At 33.9% G+C, this 24,081-nt stretch overlaps 1 pseudogene; it reads right to left on the bottom strand.

Moving 5' to 3' along the window:
- Window positions 1–20,451: 20,451 nt before the first annotated feature.
- LOC149192971 (E3 ubiquitin-protein ligase RING1-like) lies at window positions 20,452–21,961 on the bottom strand (annotated as a pseudogene).
- Between the last annotated feature and the right edge of the window lie 2,120 nt (window positions 21,962–24,081).

The raw sequence follows: 24,081 nt of genomic DNA, 5'->3' as shown, positions 1-24,081 counted from the left end.
TTTTGCCTGAGATGAGAAATCTGACAGGCTTTGATAAAGGAACCAGTCGACCTTTAGGGATCCTCCCCAATGTGCCCATAACATTGAAAGGGAAGACAGTTCAAATGAACGTGATGGTCGTTCAAGGACCCTTGGATTATAACCTACTCCTTGGATTAGACTATATTTATTGCATGGGAGCCATCGTCTCTTGTCAAAGTTATGTGTGTGGCGCTCGTTGTCACTCACCTTTGTCTATCTCAGTAGACATCGCCGAAGAAGTGTTTTGTTTGAAAGATTAATAGAACCATCTTTGGGTGACCTATAAGAGGTAGACCTCTCTCGGTAAAACAATTTTTTTGGCGGACGGAAGTAGAGGTAACCTTGAAACTCTGTTTTATACCTGGGGGCATGCAAACCTTTTGGAGTGCAAGCGAAGGGCGACTATTTATTTTTTAAATTTTTAGGTCCTCCCTTTAAACCTGTAGGCTAACCCTTTAAACTCGTAGGATTAGTCGTTTCCTAACTTGCATAAAGAAAGGATGTGGGGCAAAAATCTAAATGTTGCCGTTTTATATGAGACATTCTTATCATATGACTGGATTATCGAGTAGTTTTAGCACATAGTTCATGCTCGTTAAAAAATAAACATAAGACCGAGCAAGTGTTCCAATCCGCGTTTAAGCTCGTTAAAAAATGAACTATCCTCCGGTAAATAACCACCCTGAATGAAGATTTCAGCCGTTAAAGCCTTGGTCGTGTTTGCACCGTCACCTCCACTTTTCCCATTGGCCGATCATTCACCTCCATTTGATTGTTTACCCATTTTGAGGAACAGCTGCGAAGAGTGATTTCACTAGCCATCCTTGTGACACTTCCGTTCTTGGAAAATTCCAACCCTTACCTGGAATCAACTGCTACCCATTTTGTCACTCGTTCCTCAAAAGACGAGTCTTCTTTAAGCTCTTTCCATCTGACTCGTAAAATATGAAAAGATTGCCGAGTTTTGGCCTTCCAGCTCGTTAAAGCGACCGGAAGTGCTATCCCTCCTCTAGATTTTAATCTTTTTGGACCTGAGGGATTATTGCACAAAAAGATCGAGCTCTTGTTTTGTTCGGCTCGTTAAAACTATCGAAAATCCATCCCTTCTGTATTGTTTTATACTTTTTCGAACTTAAGGGATTAGATGACGAAAAAGGAATTTCGGAGTTATCTTTACGTACCTTTTCAGACTCTCGAAAAATGAAAAGGACCGAGTTATCTTTGTCGTTAAACTTGTTAAAAATATTAATAGCGACAAACTCGTCTTTAGACGAGAACGAGTTTCACTATCGCTAGGCTCGTTAAAACATAGCGATGGGTTTGCCCGAAGGGAAAATTATAGAACAAGCATATGTTATCCTCCTCAAGCTTGACAAAAATAAAGAGGTACTGGTCAGCAATGGCTGGGGAAAAATTGGGAAGAAACTTAAAGAATCTTTATTGGTAGCAAGTCGCTCTTGAACATGACACTTCCGCTCCGTGCCTGAGTCGGGTTGGGTTGTTTCATTCACCGGTCACATAACCATGGTCTCGCCATACCATCCACATTTGGGGTAAATGCTACTGATCATCACATAAGTGTCGCCGACATGTTCAAGAGAAGTCATCCAGAGAAGTCACCCGTGTCCCATCCACTACCATACATTATACTTCATTCCTTCATGACCGCCATCCTGAACCATATATCATCAGATCGTTTTCACCTCCATCAAAACCATTTTCTCCGTTCCGTGTCATTGATGTGGGATTCATCAAGGCCCTCCTTTGACGGATCGCTTCTTGTCGACATCAGCTCATTATCCAAGAAGTTGATCTAGGGACACCCCATTCAGTACTTTGAAGCTTGCATGCCTCAATGGCAAGTTTCTCACTTCCGGCGACAGGTATACATCAATGACCTTCGACCGAAAGATTTTGCGTGGTGTTCGACGCCAAGTCCTTTATTCACACCACGTGAATTGTACTGCAGTACCTTGAGGGTCATCATCCTTATCGGTGATTCCTCTCGCGCTTGTTAACAGTTTACATCATTGACTGGTAATCAAGCGATGTCTTTCCATGTTCGACTTCAAAACATTTCTCACATGGATCGACTTGTACTTCGAGTGAAGATCGGACGAGATTGAAGACCCCGGATCTAGTTTCATCCATCTGGGCTACGATATATATTCAGGAAAGTAAAGACATTGACATGTACAGCATTGCAGCACAGACGATCATCCTACCAAAAGGATGATGACTTCATCAGAATCATCAGTCTACCATCAGACGATTGTCTGTCCTATGTACATAAAAATGAATTTATAAAGCTGAGCATGGGAATGCCCGCCTCAGCTAGATCATGAAAACAGTATGAAAATAATGTATTGTATTGTATCTTATTACAGGTCTCCTCCCAGCATTGAAAGAACTTCGGATCCTCCTAATAAAGCAGTTCACCCGATAAACGACCTCATACTTTAGGGGGCAACTGTTATAGACATTTTTGTGCCTTATAGCTCTAAGCATGAAATGTCCATAATCCAAGGGATCCAAAGTCCCTAAAAGTGTTGTTCCTACCCCTAGAGGAACAAGGTCAACCAATGACAGCTTCTCCTAGAAGTTCTCCACCAAAAACTACTCAGAACTAGTCAAATCAGGATCAATTCAGATGCTCCACTAGTTGGCTGCGTTGCAAAGCACCCAAATACACTGGCTAGGTGCATTGCAACGCACTTGAATGCACTACCCAGGTGTGTTGAGCGGGAAATGACAAGTGGCAGAGTCATTCAACGAGGTGGAGAGACAATGGAAGCTTCCAGAATCTTCCTCAATGACACTTGCCTCACTGAATTCGACCAGTGATGAGTAAGAGGCTCTCAGTCTCCAAGTGGAAGCAAGAACTGACAGAGAGAAGCCAAAAGTCAAAACATAAGATGACTCATCCTCTCTGCTTACATCTATATATGGATCCCTCATCCTAGAGATCCAGAGGCTGGAATTTTGTACTTTGCAGAGAATTGCTGTTGGTTTTGAGATTGAGATTAGTGCATTGGGTGATTTATGCTTTGTTGGAGGTGAGGAAGGGATTCTTTTTCTGGGAGGTAGATGCTGGATCGGGACTCACTTGGTTGTATCTTCTCCTGGATCTCTTTATTATATCAATAAAACTATTTGATTTTCTCCTACATGCTTGTGTATCAATGATGTTTTGTTATATTTGCATGTTTAGCTTAATCTGATCCTAAGCTATTTATGAATGTAAATCTATATCTTTGTGTAGTTTTCCTCTTTTGTGATCTTGCAGGAACTTGGTGAAGCTAAGCAAGTAGGGGAGCAAGTAGCTGGAAGCTGTTGAAGAGGAGAGCGATCGGATCGACAAACTAGCGCAAGACACAGGTTAGTTTATCCTTCATCTTCATTTACATTTCATAAAGAAGAATACGAAAACAATTTTCCTTGTTTGTTGCTAAGGCACTGTCACACCTTAGAGTGGGATAGGGGTGTTCTGAATAGATACTTTTCCCAACAACATCACCTTCCTAGACTTGTTCACTAAGTCCTCTTTAAGTTCATCTCCTATCAATGCACATTGATAATCTTAAAAGCAACACTAACCCTTGTTGCATGCATTGACTCACTACACTAAGATTTGAATGATTCTACCTTGTATATTGCATGGAGGATTTCTGGTGGTCCTCTACAAAATATAATTGCACAATACAAGGTATCCTCCCTCTCATCATGTATGAAGCATCTCCTAGGAAAAGTGATTTCTCTTCTACTGCTTTCCTTAGCCAACTGCACAATTTTTTTTTCTAGTGATCCTTCCTAGGCATAGGCCACATTTCTAGTGGCTAGTCAGCCATTACAGAATAAAATTGTGCTAGCATAATAAATTTCAATGCTTCTCTATCTCATGTCATAGTTACAGTGCCTAGTATTTCCTTCTTTGCTGACTAGAACCCCTCACTGTGTCATGCCTTGTTTTTCTTGCCTTCTCGTCGCATGTCACAATTCTAGTGGATAGTGTAGCTTCTCCTAGATCACTTGTAAAGAAAATTCACTCTTCATAAAGTTTTCCTCTATGTCATAGAAAATTTTGTAGTTTTAGTCAGCATACCATCAACCTCTCTCCACTAGACTCCCTCATTGTGTAGTCATTTTCTTCCCTAGCGCATGTCACAGCTCTAGTCCATAGTGAAACATCCCCACAATCAATATGAAACTTAACTACACCATCAATGAGTCTTTCCCTATCTTCTTGAGTGCATGTCATAGTTCTAGTCCATAGTCAGGGCCTCCCTCATCCATTTTGAAGATCAACTACGCTATCACCACCTCCTCCTCCCTTGAGGCTTGTGCACCACACAATTGCAGTCAACATGCTCATCACACTATATCTTGTAGTTGGCTACTATGTTGAACCTTGAAGATCCCCTCTTTATTATGCATGGTCAAATTATAATTAATAGTGATGCCTTCCTCAGTCACTACTGAGCCCAATTGCATCATCCTTAACAATCCCTTCCTCATTAGTCCTTACACAGGCCCATCACAAGAAGTTTCTTCCATGAGAAAAGTAGGGATAGAATAGATGGTTTGTCAAACTGAACTTGCCTTTTCGTGAGTGAAATTCATTGGTAGGTGTAATAGCTCAACATGGAAACGTGATTCTCAAGGAATATAGTGGGGAGAAAGAAAAAGGAAGTATTGGCAAAGAATAAGCACAAAGAAGAACCATCACGAAGACATGTAGCATATCTTGGACCATGACAGAAAGAAGATAACTCATGATGACTTAAAAGTTCCTGATACTGACCTAAGGCCCTTTGGAGTGTGAAGATAAATTAATGATCATATATATCATGAAAAATCAAAAGACATAGCAGTAAAGAGAGTAGCTTGGCATTTCCATGTCATCATGAAGTTCCATGTCATCAATGCCAAGTCATGGACTGTACAAGTGTCATCACATAGTACAATGGTGTCCATGTGTCATGCCACATGATGTGGAATGTAATGATGTATTATCAAAAGTAAAATAAAAAAAAGGTAAATGTGTGGAAATCTAAGAGTGACATGTGGAATATGAAAAGTCCCATGTGGACCAAAGAGTCAATAGAAGTTCAAATGTCATTTAGGGGTCCAAGAGTCATGAGGGTAACTCAAGAGTCATAGGGAATATGAAATTACAACCCTCTTGTTATAAAATGAACCTCATAACTCAGGAAAAATAATTTTTGGAGGCTTGGACTTTGGAGAGCTAGCCTTAGCTTCTTTAGCTTGGCATAGGAGTGAATATAATTCCTTGGAGAAGCAAGAAGGAACTTAATGCTCCACTACTAGAGCTAGTGTATCACCATTGTAACTATATACTTGGATATTTCACTTAATAATTGAAGCTCTTTGAGACATAACACTTTCATGCATGTATTGTGAATATTATAATATTATTATTTGAATGTTTGTGGTATATGTTATTTTCATATGTACTATAGAAATTGAACTATTTTATTGGCTTTGGTGCTCATCTTGTTGAATGTGTGTTGTATTTTATTTAATGATGATTGTGTCTATGTGAACTACTTCTATAGATAACTAATAAACATTTCCTTTCTCTCATTTTCCTGTCTTATGATAGTACTATTACTTTCCTTCTAGAGACTCACTCTTATCTCCCCTCTCATGAAGGCCTCCTTTTACACATTTCAATTGGTGTTTCACAATGTTACCTTACTTTTTTTTCAATGGTTATGTGTATAATCTCATATGTTATTCATTGAAACCAAGGAAAACCTTGAATTATGGTGGTTGTGCCAATACTATGGATGGGGCTCCTATTCCAAACAATGTGGGGTCTAATTAGGACTTCACATCAGGGAGACCTCCTACATGTTGGTAGTATCCAACCCTGTCAATATTCTAGTGCTAGAAGGAGGGCCAAATGACAAGCTATGTCCATTGAATCAATTTTGAACCTCTTATCTTAAATCGATCTTCCTCAAATCATACTCCCAAGGTTTTTTTTCCAGTAGATACATTAATAAAATTCTAATCCCTAATGAACCTCTTTATAACTTGTCTCAATTGAAGTCTGATGGTGAGGGTGATACATCCATAGACGAGAATATCCTTCAATTTTTCAAGTTTTGTAAGTTGTATGAAATCAAATGTGAAGATCTTTCTTGTGTGCTTTTCTACCTCACTCTTGAAAGTCAAGTTAACTGATGGTGCCATACCCTACCACCTGCTTCCATTCATTCATTTGAACAATTCCTTAAGGATATTCATCAAGCCTTTGATACGTATGATTACTAAGATGTTATTAAAATGATTAATCAACTAAGGATGAAGCCTAATGAGTCAATTAAGGATTTTTATAATAAATTCCTTCACCTATGTTATGAGTTTCCTGGAGAAGACATGAATTGTTTTTTTTTAAAGAAAGTTTGAACACCAGGTTTAAATATATTTACATTGTGAGTTTGAACCCCTGTATAATTCTCTTCCCCCAGATTTTTGAAACCATGAGACACCTCTAAATTTAGAGGAGGAACCTTTTATTTGTTTCGTTCCTTGTCCTCATCCATTTCTATTACCAATCTGTGTGCCTTTTTGAGATGGTTTTGAAGTTGGGAAAATAGGGAATCAAATTGTTGATCTTTATTTTTAGCCTTCTTCCACTTCCCATGATCTAGATTTTATGGAAGAAAGTTCGGAATGGTTCATGAAGCCTACACTGAAGACTAATCCCTTAATTCCTCAAGATGATATTAACACTCATAACCTCAATCTTGAATCTGATTTGGTTAAATGTATGATTTCTTCAAGGGATACTTGTCATCCTCTATCATCCCATGTTCATGACCCCTTGTCCCTTGTTCTAGTTGATCAATCTCTTTCAAACTCTTGTGATTTTCAGTTTTCCAATTCAAGTAGTGATCAAGTGCAAGGTAGTTACATTCACAAGTAGAGGAGGAGAAGCATGAATATTCTTTCAATCTTTCATCTCTTTTTCAAATTCCTCTAGGTGAAGATGGTGTTTCTCCATTCTTGGCTAATATTGAATCTAGTAATATTGGTAATGAATAAAATGAAATCAATTTTCCTAATAAATTAAGTAAAGTCTTGGGTAACCATGATTATGATGATGATGAATCTATTTATGTATATGATGATGAATTCCCATGTTCACCAACCGATCTTTCAAATTCTCAAGAATATTATGATTTGAAATATTTATATCTTGAATCTAATTCAATCAAAGAATATTTTCTCATGGAGACTTTTATTCACCTTTTTGTTCCTTGTGTCCTATTTATTCTAGTGAAGATACTCCATGCTCTTCAATTTCATCATATAATGAGTTGGACAATGAAGTGAAACATGGTAGTGAGGTTATTTGTGATGTATAAGGAACTAATTAGGTCTTCAACTATCCATTCCATTCGCTATCATTTCTAGTCTTGCATGAGGAAAATTCTTTAGTTCAGGTTACTCATGAGATTTGTCTAGTTTATCCATCGTTATATGTGCATTTAGAAGAACTTTATGACTTGGTTAATCTATTGATTAAGGTTGTCAAATATGATCAAACAATGATGTATATGGATAACACCCAAATAGTAGTGATTCAGTTAGTTTAACTAATAGTAGTTTCCCACATGCAATTTTTGATTTGACTCCATTCCCAAATGTAGATATACAACTTTTCAAAGTTCCTAAACTTGTTAAGACATCAAGGAAATTCAACTTCCATTGATGGTTATGTCATGTTCTCACAATCCTAGTGAGATCCTCGAACTAAGTCATATTTGGATTTTCTTGAAAAATTATTTTCTTTGGATAGTTTCACTAGATGCAAACTCTTTCTTGAGAGACTTTTGATACTTCAGATATAGTTTTTATAACTCTCGAGTTTCAATTTCTAATAAGGTTGAGGATTTTGTTTAAGTTGAATCATCCTCATGCAAATCTCTTGTATCAAACTCAGGTTTGGAGAATATGCCTTTCATGGATGTACAAAGCTATGAAGCTGACCATTTTAAAGATTAGAATTGGTTGAAGAATTCATACTTATCAGATACATCTAAAAATAGTTAGCTTCCAATTTTTCTTCTGAATGTTATAATGTTAATCATTTTATTCATGGCATAAAATATCCTCTTCAATGTTAGTGAATGCTTGAGTTATTTGTTGGATAAAGTTCCTATTTTTCATTCATTATATCCTGAATGGCTTCATGTGTTTTATATACTAGCATTGATTTTCAATTCTTTCGATGATTGTGTTACTGATTCAGCTTGTAACCAGTTACAAGGAAATGGTTGGTCACATTCAACGCATGAGGAAGACGATTCTATGGTTCAATCCAATTGAAAATCTATTAAAATTTATCTATATGTAATGCCCACTAACCAAGAATCTTATTTATTAGTCAGTCCATCTAATCATAATCTTGGTCTATCATTCATCTAATCATTTTACCACCAATATATCAGATGGTAATTGTCTTACACTGACTGAAATGTATGGCTTATTGTCTCACTATTCAGATACCTGTCAAGCATTTGAGGCACTTCAGCCTTTGCTGATGGTTATGTTACTTCCTAGCTATCTTCACAAAACTTTTCAATATGGTCGGATTCATTTTCCCTACAAGATTCTCATCCTAAAACCATGGAATTAAATTTGTCTTTTTCTCAAGGAATTTAGGGTTTTCAATAGGAGAGTTTTGGATTTCATGATCCAATCTATGATTGGTTGGAAGCATCTTACTTAGCAATACTTAGAAACCCCTTTTACAAATAATAATCTTCAATCTTTCTTTATGCTTGCTAAGGAGGGCAACAAAGATGATGATACATTTACAATATGTTTCAGAGGTTTGTTTGATTATGGTTATAATCGAAGAGGTGAGGTTGCAGGTTGGTTGAAGTTAGGTATTATGGCACATCTTTTTTCCTATAGAAGACCATATCTCTTTTATGAAAGCTATTCCAGTTCTCATATTGCCTTTTGCACATTATTTTTTATTAGTTTTAATTGCTCGTATCTTTTTGTTTGCAAGTCGGGAACTTCTGTGGCTGCATTGGAAATTTCATTACACTTAGTGCTTACCTTCTAGCTAGTTAGGTTAGTAGTAGGTCTAGCTGCATGCTAGTTTCTTTTTTGCACTCATACTACACTTGTTCTCCTATAATATTTCCTTTGTTTCCTTAATTTTGTCTCACATGTGCTTTCTACACTACTACAAAATGGCTAATTAGTTACTAAAACAATGACTAAAATTTTCATATAAACGACCATTTTTCAATCGGTGGCCAGTAGTAGCTAAGTTACAATATCTTATAACGCGACCAACTTTTAGTCGTTTTTAGCTTAGTCATTAATTGGTTGACTCAGTTTATTGTCTAGTAGTATATTTAGTCATAAATTTGGTCATTAATTTAGTCATTAATTTCCACAATTAATGACCAAATATACAAAAAAATATATTACTATATGATCATCTGAGAAAACCATTTAATGACCAAAGAAATATGACCAAAATGTTGGTCGTGTTATAAGATACTGTAAATTAGCTACTAATAGTCATATATATGCAAATTTTAGTCATCGTTTGAAACCAATTAATGACCAAAGAAATATGACTAAATTTTGGTCGTGTTATAAGATATTGTAAATTAGCTACTAATAGTTGTATATATGCCAAATTTAGTTGTCATTTGTAATAAAAAATTTATCATTTGTAGTAGTCATTTATCTTTTTTTGGTAGTTTCATATTCATTATATAAACAAATAATTTAGTAGTTCATATTCATTTCATTTACTTTCATTAATAATCATTTTAAACGACTAATTTAGTCATATATTCATTTTATTTGTGTTTATCATTAATCACTATAAAATACTAATTTAGTAATTTTAGATTGATTTTATGTGTTCATTATTAATCAACATAAATTAATTAGAATGATTTTGAGGCTAAATTAAAAAAATGTCATATAATGTGTACTAGTTCATCTAATATGAATATGCAAAGTTACATATGTTAATTACAATACTAAACAATATCAAGTGAAACTATACATAATTTCAACCACATAAATTATATTATATGAAATGTTAAATATTACAATATGAGTTTTCAACATAATATTGGGTAGACTATAATTTACACATGAAATGTTGTTTCATCACTTCAAAACATTATCATTGTGTTGCCAAGGAATTGCACACAGATTCACCAAATCTGAACAATTGACCATCAGTATCTATGTATGTGTCTTATGTGGGATATTGGATTTAAGGGTATCACTAGATCGATTCTCTTTTTGCATTTGTCACACCAGTGTTATTGTTCTCCTCTTTCTTTAGATCTTGTTGCTTACCATCAATATTGAGTTCTTTTTCTGAAAACAAAGGAAGATACAGTGCAGAGTGTAAGACGTGAAATGAAATGAACACTAAAACATAAACTAAATTATACTATAAGGGATTTATATGACATATACCTCAACATCAACAATGTTAAAGCCATTTTCCCCTAAAAGCAAGAAACATGAAGTTTTCTTCAGTTGAGCAAAAGTGTCCATTATGTGGCCATATCACATGTGTAAAGAAAGAAAATAAAACATCACCATACAAAAGAACACCTTAGTAACTTAGTATTCAACCTTCAAGGAAAGATTAGGCACAATCATGGAAACTAAGTTACATGCTAAAAAGCTCAAGTTGTAGATAACTTGTGAAAACAAATAATGTGAAGTGTGATGTCTAATCCTTATCGTTTTATTCACAACAACATTTCATTCTCTAACTCATGAATTTTGTCAAGTATATAAACATGTGCTCAAATAACAACATGAAAGTAAGCTTTTCTAACAGTCATGAAAATATTTAAACACAAAACAGCTAAGAGGATTTCAATCAATATCGTGTAACACTAATTTCATCTTCAAGCTTTGGTTGTTGCTTAAATGGACATGATACCAAGTATTTTCAATTTCATAGTTAAAATACAAGACAAAACCAAAAGAAATGTTCAAAATAAAATCAAACAATAAAGAGAGGACATCATGGAATGTACAATGCAATTATAAAAAATTTGTTTACCTATCCATCGATGTGTTTTCAGGAATTCCAAAAACATTTGTTTGCCCATTATAACCATGAGGTGAAAAATCACAACATTGAAAACCATAGGAATCCCTACTAGAAACATTTCGAAAGTCAATGTCTCAAGTGCCTGAGGGATCTCCAACAACAAATGAATCATATCCAATACGTGCTCTACATTGTCTCCCCATCCTTTTTCCAATCACATTTCCTATAACCTGCCCACACCAGAGTCAAGTAACAATAAAACAAAGGCATTGAAATTTGTTTTTATCTTTTATATTTATAAAATTTGAATCTAATTTTTTTCGAGAACATATTAATTCATATTTAAAGACTTCTTGTCATGAGAAGGTATCAATCAAGTAAGACATCAGAAAAATCAACCTCAATGAGGTCCTCAAACAATTTATATAATATCAATATTTGTATTTCTATGATATCTTGGATAGAAAAAGGAACATATTTGCAAAAGAAAAAACCATATATTACTTATGTTCAAAATTTGTATATAGTGTATTCTTAGGTAGCTTTTTAAGATTTTCTTTTGCCTTTACCAAAGCAGACTGCAACTTGGTTAAACTCTGTATCCTTTCATTCAACATCTATTTTTGCAAGATAAATGTCACACATTATTATTTTCCATTTATCGACATGCTACATATGATAAATTGAAAGTCACATAAAACCAAGAGCAAACCATTTTCTAACCAAAAAAACAAACAAACAATGCCTTTAATAAAACTTCACACCTCATAAATTATTCTTCCACATGCTTAGGCTAAATGTGAGACTTTTTGAATCATATTTAGGTCATATTTAATGAGATATTTTATGTTTAATGTGATGTCAATTTGGTGCTAAAAGTGATATATAAATCTAGGTTATTATCAGTGAAATTCAATTATAATTCATAAAAATAATGTCATTGCAAGATAGTGGAGAGAGAAACATCTTCATTGTTAGGCTTCTCTATTTTATTTTGATTTGAGTTGAGTTTTTATTTGAATATATAGTTTTCTCTAAAGAAGTTAAATAGAAATATGAGAATCAAAATAGTGATGTGAATTTTAATCAATTCATATTATATATCTCTAAAATAGTGAGGTCATTCTTCTTTGCTATTTGATAGAGATTTATTGGGCATACAATAATAATGAATTAACTATCAAACACAATGATGAAATATATTAACCAAGGAAAGAAAAATGACATGGCTATGGTATTTGTGTGCTCAAAGGAAATCCAACAATGAATGCATGCTTTCTTTATCATGAAATAGTCTTGAAGACAAATGTTGGTTCAAAAATTGAACTCCATTACCAATGGAAGATGGTCATGTTGGGTAAGGAAAGGATACATTGAAGGGCTCAAGTTTGAGCTCCAACACATAGTTATCCTTGTCAATGTTGCAAAATACAAAGTTGTAATCATTTTCTTATCCAGGTAAAAAGAAAAGTGAGTCTATATTTTTACACTTGTGATAGTATATGGAAAACATAGCACTAGTGTACCCTAGAGCACCATATCTCTCTCCTCCACAAATACTAGTGTACCCTCAACACTATTGTACAGACCACTAAATGATGGAATTGTTTATTATACTTAACACTATTGTACAATGTTCTAACTACAACCCTCCTAAAGGAAGATCATTATGGTTGGAAAAATATCAAAATAACACAAATAAGTTAACTCTAAAGACATGGAAAAAAACAAAACCTAAAAAGCCATGAAGCGATTTACCAAATAAATCATTGCCCATAATCTTCTTCTTACTTCCCATAATTATCCTCTTTCTAAAAATGCACTAAATCCTACTCCCAATGCTCCAAAACATAATTAAAATGGTTTTCGTGGTTGTGGTAACTCTTGTTTTGAAGAAAATGAGTGATGGGAAGAGGCTTCTTACAAGAAAAAAAATAACCAAGACAACAAATGTTGATGTCAATGATAGAATCAATTAAATTAATTTCTAGATGAATTATTGAACAACATAAATACATCTTAACCTTAGATTTATTAAACTTGGAGAGAGACAAAAAACCAAAATAAAAATATTTTAATACTTAAAACATCTTGATAATTACTTGTGATGTTTTTTTTTTCTATTACGATTATTTATATCTTCTTTCTTTTAGTTCATCAAGCAATTACCAAAGCAGCAACACATAAAACAATAAACACCAAATGTAGGAACTATGCAAGGGAAAAACCCCCCTCGAGGGGAAAACCCAATCAATAAATTCTTCATTTCAATAGTATTCTTTTGAGACTCTTCACCCTAGACCAAGACCAGACTTTTCCTCCACACCAAGTCATCCTCCCAGAAAATACAAAAATACACAAATATTCCTTCCAAATGAAGTAAAGGTAAGAGTAACTTTAGATCTAAGCTAGATCCCTCAAGACAATCCAAATCTAAAAATATATTAGATAAACAAAATTTGTTTATAGGAGAAATGAGAGGACCTATATTAAGAAATGAAGTATCAAAAAACAATTATACCTTTGAGTATATGAAAAACTTGTGTGGCCCCTTGGCTCCAACTCCTCTTATGTTAACATGTAAGGCAACCTTATGATAGTAAGAACGTTCACTCAAAATTTAAACAATAATTAGATACATATATTTCTCTCTTCTCACTTAAGAATGCTTCATTATATATAGACTTGATGATGATAAGCAGGGAAAAATTTAAGGATGGAATTTTATCTTAAAGTTTAGAAACGTTGGCAAGTTTCACGAGTCCATAATATGCAAACTATACAATGTTTGTTGATATATTTGTAAAAATATTCAAATTTCTAATGATTTTATGTATAGTCTATATAATTTTGGCAATTTTTAAGTTAAAATAATTTTATATTGTAAAAATTGGGTGAATCAGTTTTAGAAAAAAAGGGAAATTGGCGAATCTTTTTTTTGTAAAATCATGGAAAATTAGCCCACCTGTGAATATTAGCCCCTAAATTTTTTTATGATGATAAGAGAGGAAGAATATAGACCATAGATTCTTAGAGAATTTAAAGCCTAGTACAAATTCCCAAGCCATTAGATGAGACAATTCCAACCTTCTCAAAGTGATCTCCTCATGAATGACCAAGTCTAGAAGCCTAGATAGGTCATTCTTATGTGCTAAGGGGCATCAAGCAATCCTCACTCTTTGCAAACTAGAAAAAGGCCATGCATTGCTCCTTGCCATCATGCAAGGAGAGCAATGAAGTTTCTAGATTTAGTTTCCTAAGGTAGAAAAGTAATGTCTCAATTAGTGAGTGGGTCACTTAAGCTATTAGATAAGGTGGAAAATAAGCCTATAACATCTTGTATATGTACCCTTCAAATGATAGTTCTAATGGCTCTTACAATATACTATAGATTAATTTTATAACTAAAATATGTTAAACTAGTGTGTATTTACCACTAATATGATAGTTGTAATGACTCTTGCAGTGTACTATAGCAAGGGGTTTTTTGGAACCATCTCTTCTTCCATTATGAATAACAAAAGTATATAAAATGAATTTAGGGTACATAAAAATTTGAGAGGATGAATGTATTTGTGGGCTTAGTGTTCAGAGTTATTTTTCATTTATTTTATTATTTTTTTGTAAGTTTTGGGTTTAATAGTCAATATGGGAAATGAAGTCCAACAATTTATTCAATTGGCATGAAACAGACATTGTCACATCCTAGTTTTGGTACCTATTCAAGACAAGTTAGAGATTTACATTTATATAAATTGAAATTAAACATTTTTAACTCCGTAAAACTATAGTGACATTAGAATGCTTCAAATATTTTTCAAAAACACAAAAAAAACATGAAAAAAATAAAATTAAGGAAATTCAAACTGGATAGACACCCAAGAAATAGAATCTTATGGAATCCATGCCTTCTACACAAGCATATAAGCTTACATGTGTCTAAAGGTACCTATTCTCAAGTATATCTCTATTTCATCTTTGTGAATCGGGCTGTATCTATGAATAAGCTTACATTGTGTCTAAAGGTACCTATTCTCAAGTATAGCTCTGTTTCGTCTTTGGAATATATATATATATATATATATATATATAAAATCATACCATCACACTTTTTAGAACCCCTCCATCACATAGTCAAGCCACAAGAAAAGGAAGAATCTGCAATGCTAAAGCCTCAATCCACTCAGTAAAAAGCAATACACAGTGAAGTCAGCTAGATTTCACCTTTTTCCCCAATCTTAGAAGCCAACGTAAAAGCTAATTTTGTATTCCAATGGCATGTTGATAGTCACTATATTAAATAGGGGAAAAGAAAAAAAAACACCATGGCATGTTGATAGTCATTGTATTAAACAGAAGAAAAGAAAAAAAAAACAATCTATTTGTGTCACTACTGTGAATGAAAGTTACAATTTCAACCTTCCATTAATCACTTTCCTCATTGCTTTTAGATAAGTGGGGTTCTTTACAGTTTAGTATGTGGAAGATGTTTGTAATGTAAAGGTATGATATGATATTTTATGTGACACTGAAAAAACATAACTAATATATGGAAACATCTAATAAATTAAAATAGTACTAATCTATTTTAATCCTAGATTTATTGAGGAAAAAAATATCAAATATCAAATTTATGAAGGTTTTCTTTTTTTTTTGATATGAATTAAAAGATTAAAATATTTACACATCTTAAGATCCATATTCATGCTTGATGGATTCACATTTAAGAGGGATTTATGTGGTTGTAAAATAATAAAAATTAGTATAAAATTCACCTTAACCAATATCTTTTAAATTAAACACTAGATAGTTTATACTTGTCATTTTTAATTTTTTTTGTGAATAATAAATTCAGGATGAAGATGGATCTATGCAAGAAACATATAAAGCCACCTAAAAATACATTAGATCTAAAAAATGAACTAGGCAGGTTGAAAATGGACAATGACGTATACATTCTTATAGAAGGGTCTCTCTTGCATTTCAGACAACAATAATAAACCTCGGATCAAATATTGCAATTATAGATAACCAACCTTGAACTGATTAGCTTTGAACTATATATCACACTAATATAATAGTGATAACCATGAAATACTATATAAAAATTACCTTATGAAGAAAAATTTTGTTTACTGTTAGCATTCCCAATATCTCCCTCTGTCAAGAATTTAACTTCTTCCTTTGCCACAATGATCACAACTGAAAACAACATTTAAGAAAGGAGCACTTGTTAAGAAAAGCAACCCTTACAAACTGATAGCTACATGACCACTTACCCTTGTACCCAATAAATGTGATATGTTTACACAATGGAAATACAACCAAACTCTTCAAATTGTCTAGTTACTTCATTTTCCCATATGCAAGTGTAAACATTTTCATAAGAATTTTGAAAATAAATTATATTGGAGTTTAAAGACATCCAACAAAATACAAACACTAATGTGCAAGATACATATTCCTTGAGGTGTATCTCCATAGCTTGAGATTGTTTATCTTTCAATAAAACTTTCTACCTGCAGAAAAAACCTTCATGAATGTATATCTAGATATCAATGCCTTGGAATGCACCTTGGACATGTTGCAGTCCAATCAATTTGATCGTTCTTCAAGCCAATTGCCATACAACCAATGTTGGCATGGGTGACGAGATACTTAATGGCATCCAACACCTTCTTCAATAGATTCCTTTACACAATCATAGTTACAAAACTGTTTTGCAACTACAAATCCCCTACTCTCGAACCATGGAGTATCAAACCATGCAGACTTGAAAACTAAGGAAAATAATTTATGAAAATTGGAAAAGTAATAGTGGCAGAGACGTATGATCCCCTCCAATATGGGAAATTTAGGTCACACATATATTATGACCAATGAAAAGTGCCTGATCTCCTGTTTGTGGATTGATATAAAATTTTGCATCTTCGAGCCAACTATATTTCGGGTTAACATTTATGTATATATATTTTATGCATGAAAGTTGAAACCAAAGGGTGTGTAGCAGAATCATGCATCAAGAGAGGCAAAATGTGCTCTACAGTTTGGGTGGAAGAGATGTGTTTCTCTATATGTTGATAACTTTGATAACCTTAAATGGAAAAAAATGAAGTTTGGGGTGTGTTAATAGCCTAAAATGGAAAACAAATTGAAGTTTAAGGCTTGACATGGAAGATTTTTTTCTCTATTTAATAATTACCATCATGTAACATTTTAAAAATTAAAAAAAAGACTCATCTTAACTTAATATTTTTGAAATACTAAGTGGTTTATACTCTTCTTCTCTTTTTAAAAATCTCTTTATGTGTTCAATAAAATGAAGGTTAAGATTAATCTATACTAACAATGTATCATCCTGTCATCTCATGTCATCTCATGTTAGTATATTATCCTATGTATTGAATATAGACATTAATATAGACCTATTTAAACCAATATTCCACCACATTTACAGACTGGTGATGAAAAAATAAAATATCCTAAAAATAAATAAATAAGCCAGAAAGAATAAAAGTCACAAACAATAAGGAAATATTCACAATATGAAATAGGAAATTAATATTCACAATCACTTTAGGAAAACACCCATCGTTTACTGAAAAATATTTCCACTGCGTTTCCAAACTCATGAATATGTGCCCCCACAGGAGGGACATGTTCCTCGTGTAAAAAGTGTTTCAAAAGGGTCTGTTCTTCATTGTAGCAGAGTTAGAATATTATTTTTTCAATATCTCACAAATAAACCATGGATCAAACATTGGAAATTTTGATGGGAAATATTGAGGTTCTTAACTTTTAAGTATATATCAAGCTACTCATAAAATAGTGAGAAAAATGACATAATGTTTTGAGGATTGCCTTATGAATATAGGTTTTGTCTCTGAGCAATGTTTTAATTTGCAATATCTTCCCCTGTCAAGAACTTGACTTCTTCCTTGGCCATAGAGATGATAATTGCAGACATGTGACAAGTAGCACATTGTTAAGTAGCTTGGTTGTTAGAATCCCATAGCTGCAACTGTAACACACACCAAATACTCAAATGAAATTAGTAGTAGACTAAATACATACCCATCTCCCGCAATAGAGGTAAGATCCTCGCAAATATGAGAAAATATTGAAATGGGTAGTCTGACAATGGCATTGTAAGATCCTTGCAAATAAGAGAAAATATTCAAATGAGTATTCTAACAATGGCATGGTATTTTAATTTTTAACTGCGTTGTGCCCATATACTTATTAAAACTATGTGCACAATCTTCATCTTCAACTCCATCATCTTTTCCATGTCTATTCTACAGTGACTCCATGATATTTTCCATGTCTATTCTATAGTGTGTAACCATAAAAATTTAAAATGCATTAAAACACATCCATTTCCAAGGTATGTATTCTTGAAGGTGTTTATCCCAAGCTTGAGATATATTTCAACAAAACCTTCAACCTGGGGTGGACACCACCATCATATCTCAGTTATCGATGTTTTGGAACGCATCTTGGACACTTGTGGTTGGCACCTATCCAATCACAACCATCACGCTTAAAGCCTTCTGATCCCAAGTTCAACAATAGAGTAGTCAAGGCAGTGCATGATGAGTCCATGGCCTATACGAAGAAGCTAGTGGCCTCGTAGTCAATGTTGGCATGGGTGGCCAGTCCTTGATGGGCTCCAACACATTCTTCGGAAGGCTTCCCTACACAAATCTTAGTTCCAACATTTTCTTGTGGCTTCAAATTCCATCCAAGAGAGGAAAGTTGGGTAAAAAATGTATTGTGCCCAATGACAAAGTGATTGGTCTCCTGTTTCTGGATCATAGATAGATAGGCATCTTGGGGCCAATTATTTTAGGGTTGCAATTCTGTATACACATCATAGCTATTTGCATGGATTGAAAGTTGAAGCCAAACAATACGCAGTTTAATCAAGAATATAGAGAGGTGAGTTGCACTTTAGAGGTTGAGTGTAAGAGATGTGTGATGTTAATAATAAACCGATGCAACATTTAAGCACCTAAATGTTTACATGTTTCCCTTTTTTATTTCTCTCCGTTCAATAGATTTGAGATCAAGATGGATCTATACACTACCAATAGTGTATGATGAGGGAAGGATGGAGTTACATAGACTAACCACCTGAGGAGATTCCTGGCTTTGAATCTCAGTATGAGAACTCAGCTCACATATTACAATGTGGCAGCTCAACTCACTTTGGCAAATTCCAAGAATGAAAATAGGGAAATTATGTTGTTGGTTTTTTGATTGCGTGCTGGCATTTATGGACTGCCAGACATAGCTCCAACTCTTCGCTTCAAATGTGAAGATGGAAACGCAACTCACTTTTGCAAATTTTAATATGGAAACTCAACTCACTTTAGCGAATTCATGGACTGAATATGTGAAATTTTGTTGTTGGTGGCATGTTAATCAATTTCTTCCCCAAACACCACAAGTTGTGTCGAAGTGTAGTTCCATATAAGATCTTTCATACACACATTATAATTCTAAGTGAGTCACTAGAAACTAAATTTTTTGGAAGAATGTTTACATGAACATATATTTATGTTAAAGGCATGGAGTTCAATGGTTCATATGATGAAATTCCATCTTGCTACATTCCCATAAAATATTTATTTTCATTTTTTCTAATTGATATTTACAGACAATCTTAAGAAAGTAATTCATATTCCATAAAAGATTTATAGAGATGATTGGACCAGGTTGCAAGAATTCAAAGTTCATTCCATTGATCAAAAGAACAACTTCTTAAGGAGGCATGGAAAACTTTCATTCTTAGAATTGGTGTGTGGGATCATCTAAGTAGCATAGGTGCTTACATTTCTGATATTGGAAAGTCTAACCAAAATATATTCTAAACTGAAATCAAGGAATTATCACCATTCTATTGCTATCATTTGCTATTGGCATTTCTCATTCATGACATTCAAAACAATATGTTATTTTGATTCTAATTCTCTGTGCTTAAATTTTTTTTCAAAGAAATATGCATTGATCTAATGATATGTAAAATTTTCCTAAAAATTACCTTAAAATCCCTTAACAGTAGAGAATTAACATCATTCATCAAAAAATAACTTGATCTGTTGATCATGATTGCAACCTATTCACTGTAGTAGTAGTATTCCACAATAATGAAAACTAAGGTGACGAATAAAATTGCCCAAGCTGTAAATAAATTTTCAGTGTGGGAACAGGAAAATATCTGAACTAGTCCTTATTTCATGTTTTACATGGAATTGTTGAATGACCTGAAAATGATACCTTTAAAAAAGCTCAACTTTAGCTAGCTACAGTTGCATGATATAAGTTACAAACCATCAATCCAAGTCTCCCTCTCTTGATTCAGACATAAGAGTATCACCATTATCCTCTGCCCTCAGAGTAGTTGAGTTGTTTCCTTGAACGTAATTTCCCTCGTCTCGTCTACTAAAATAGTCTCTCCACTGTTTGCTGGATCAGAGCTTGTTTCAGCTTGAGCTTGTTGAGTTGTTGAAAAGGAAACCCTGAATGGCCCCGCAAGAGACACCTCAAAGTTCCTTCTTGTCCCTCTACCACTACCATTGACATTAGATGCTTCGTGGGTAGGAAATATAACAACAACACCACCACCAAAAGCTTCTCGTTGATTTGGGGAAATACTACTAGTATTGACCATGGTATTTCCAGAGCTCATTTCAGGCCCGAAAGATTCATTATTACTATTATTTGATGTTCCAAAAATACCCTGTGAAGAAAACCCATCAAGATTTCCACCTTGCCCATCTGATGTGCTGCTAGAATTCTTAACCTAAGGAGAGATTTGCCCACATGAGCGAGCCTGTTCATACTCCACGTCATCTGTGAGCATCTCATATCGACAAACTAGACAAGAATTATGTTGTTCAAGCCACAAAAGGATGCAAATAGAATGGTACATGTGTTTACAGGGCATCTATCTTACTTCAGTGCCCACTTCAAATTCATCCTTGCATACTGCACATTGTGTAGAATCGGTAACAAGAAGGTCTTGGGTAATTTTAATGGTGGGCATTGTTCCTATGGAAGATTTGGAGGTAGGAGGTGTACCATACCTGTTGGGGTCATTTTCTGCCAGTTGCTAAATAAGCTAATCCAAACCAAGCCAAGGAAATAATCTCCAAAGTTACCAAGTAATATGGTTGGCCATGCCCCTGTGCTGTCATCAACAAAGAATTCCACATTCCCCCCACCTAGACACATGAAATTATGCATCATTTGACCATGAGTAAACATCATAGGATTGAACCCACCAGGAATTATCCTAACTTGTGCCCTTCTTCCTCTTCCTATTCGCTCCTCATCATTGGTATTACTATTGGTGTTGTTGTCATCGGTCCCATGTTGGAAGAAAGCAACAAGGGATTCTATCATTTGGGTTATGCCATGATCAACTATAAGAGTTGTAGAACAACCCTTGGGAGGATCTGGTCCGACTTTCCATGGCTAGAATCGCAATCCCCCTTGCTCCTGCTTGTGCCCTCCCCTGGGTGTATATGGGTGGTACCCAACATTTGGTGTTGGTCTCTCCGTTTTCTTGACAAACCCTCCATTGCAATGGGGGAAAATTAGGCCCTCCTTCCACACATAAATTATGATACTCCTCTGGCACTGATGCTGGAATCCTTTTCGGGTGGAGTTGTGGGCATAGCTATTGTCCACATTTCCTGACGTCATGTGCAGGACATTTGAGAAATTATCCTCAAAATTTATTATATCGGCGGGGAAGGCTCCATATAGAAATTTCCTGGGATTAGGATCACTTGATAACTTCAAATCCCTCATCATATTTCTATTGGGAAACATCTCCATGGTTCCAAATTCCATTATGATAATTAGGAGCGAAGACAAGCCCAGTGGGCAACATATATACATAGTACTATGATCTTCTCTGCAAAGGAAGGCTTGTGTGAAGAAAATGGAATGCGATCCTCAATTTAACAGACCAGGAACACTTACAGGATTAGTTGTGGGGACGAGGAAAGAAATGACTTTTCAATTCCACCATATTTATTTCATTCTTGACAAGCAACAATGCACAAATACAATGTATGTGAAAAGAACATATTTTAAATAACCCACACATTAGCTTGGAAAGTAATGGAAATACTGGTTAGATTATCATAAAATATGGCTAAAATTTTTGAAAATTTGGATTACAGCTGTCAAACTTTAGGATTTTGGGTGCTTGGGGATTCTTGATGGTGTTGAATCCATTTCCACCATAAAATAAAAAATAAAAAATTCAAATACCAGCATTTTGATTTAAAAAAAAAAAAAATTACGAGATTCTGGCAAGAAATTTGTCCTGTTATGGATGACATCCTTATCTGTATCCCACCCAATTCCTCCCTTCCTCCTCCCCTTGCTCTTAGAGCATGCGATCCAATAGCATCTTCCTTCTCGTGACTCTAGCAAAATGATACCCATCGAAATTATTTATTTAGTCCACTACAAATGGACCCAATGCACCTTGATACCTCGAATCTCAAGTCTGATTGTATTTGTTCCTATGTGATATGCTTATTAAGAAGCACAACCATTTCTTGGCTTTCCACCTCAACACATGACTGTTGGACATGAACGAGCTTCATAGGGCCAAAGCATCTAGGTGCTTCTCCTTGCAGATGTTTAATAACACCTCTTCCTGGCCTCTTTTCTCATTGTCCGTGTTCATGAGGTACATTATTAGGGATCAACATCACAGAAGGGTTTTTTATAAACTCTCTTGCAGGCTTAAATATCTCTTAAGTTCCTGATTAAAGCTCGTTAACATTTTATCGCAAGGACTCTAATTTACTTTTCTTTGTTTTGGGCTGGGTTTTGTTTTTTTTGGGTTCATATTGTAAACCCTAAAAGTTGTTTGGGTCTTATTTTTTTCTCGGCATAAAATGGGACTTAAAATAACATTTAGTTTTTAATACATATTAAATCAACTAAAAGATATTTGTATTTAAACGTGAAAAATAAAATAAAGCAATCCACTCTCATATTCTTATGGTACATCTTTTTCAATCTTTATGATGATTTATTAAAGCATACTTTTGTAAATCTAACTTTTCAATAATAATACAATTACAATATTTTAAGAATTTAAATAATATTTAACTTTTAATATATTATCTTATGATAATATATTTTAAATGATATTGGATATGATAATATACGATGAAATTGGATTAGAGTTAATATATTTTTGTAGAAATGAATACTGATTATGTAAAATATGTGTAAATTTTACTTTCAAATATTAATGGTTTTTTTTTATGTAAGCCAATAGGTGGTTTAGAGATTCAAGTATTTAAAACAAATGCACATTTGTTAAAGAATTTGTGTAAAATCTTTTTAACATAAAGAATGTTTTTAAGTATTTTTAAATAAAAAAAAGCTATGATATTATTTTATTTATTATATTTATTTTTGATATTTTCGAGTTTGTTACAATTTTTTTAAAGAGTCATATAATCCTTGTGGATGATTGTTGTTTTTCATAGTTTTCCATAATTTTTCTCTCTTATTCCATTATTCCTACCGTGTTAAATCCATAATTCTTTGGAGTAATTTGGACTAGGTCCCTTGGTCAAACCAACGACTACTACTATAACAACAAGAGTATATCCAACAACCAATAAACTAGATATACCAAGAATTTATCTGACAGGCATGAACAAGTCTTCCAATAGTCCTCAACAATAGAATTTAGTTGATAACAATGACAATTGTGAGAATTGGATAGATGTCATGGGTGTACAACCATGGAAAATTTTAGGGGATAATATTCGCGAGTGGGCTAATTTTCCATGATTTTTTCAAAAAAAAGATTCACCAATTTCCATTTTTTATAAAAATGACTCATCCAAATTTTACAATATAAAATAATTTTACGTTAAAAATCGCCAATACTATATAGAGAGTATATATAAAATTATTAT

This window comes from Pinus tabuliformis, chromosome 2_2 (genome assembly GCF_031772625.1).
Source record: "Pinus tabuliformis cultivar Carrire ecotype Pingquan chromosome 2_2, CPIR1, whole genome shotgun sequence".
NCBI classification, from domain to species: domain Eukaryota; kingdom Viridiplantae; phylum Streptophyta; class Pinopsida; order Pinales; family Pinaceae; genus Pinus; species Pinus tabuliformis.
The sequence above is the reverse complement of the archived record's forward strand: the minus strand, read 5'-3'. Positions and strand labels throughout refer to the sequence as shown.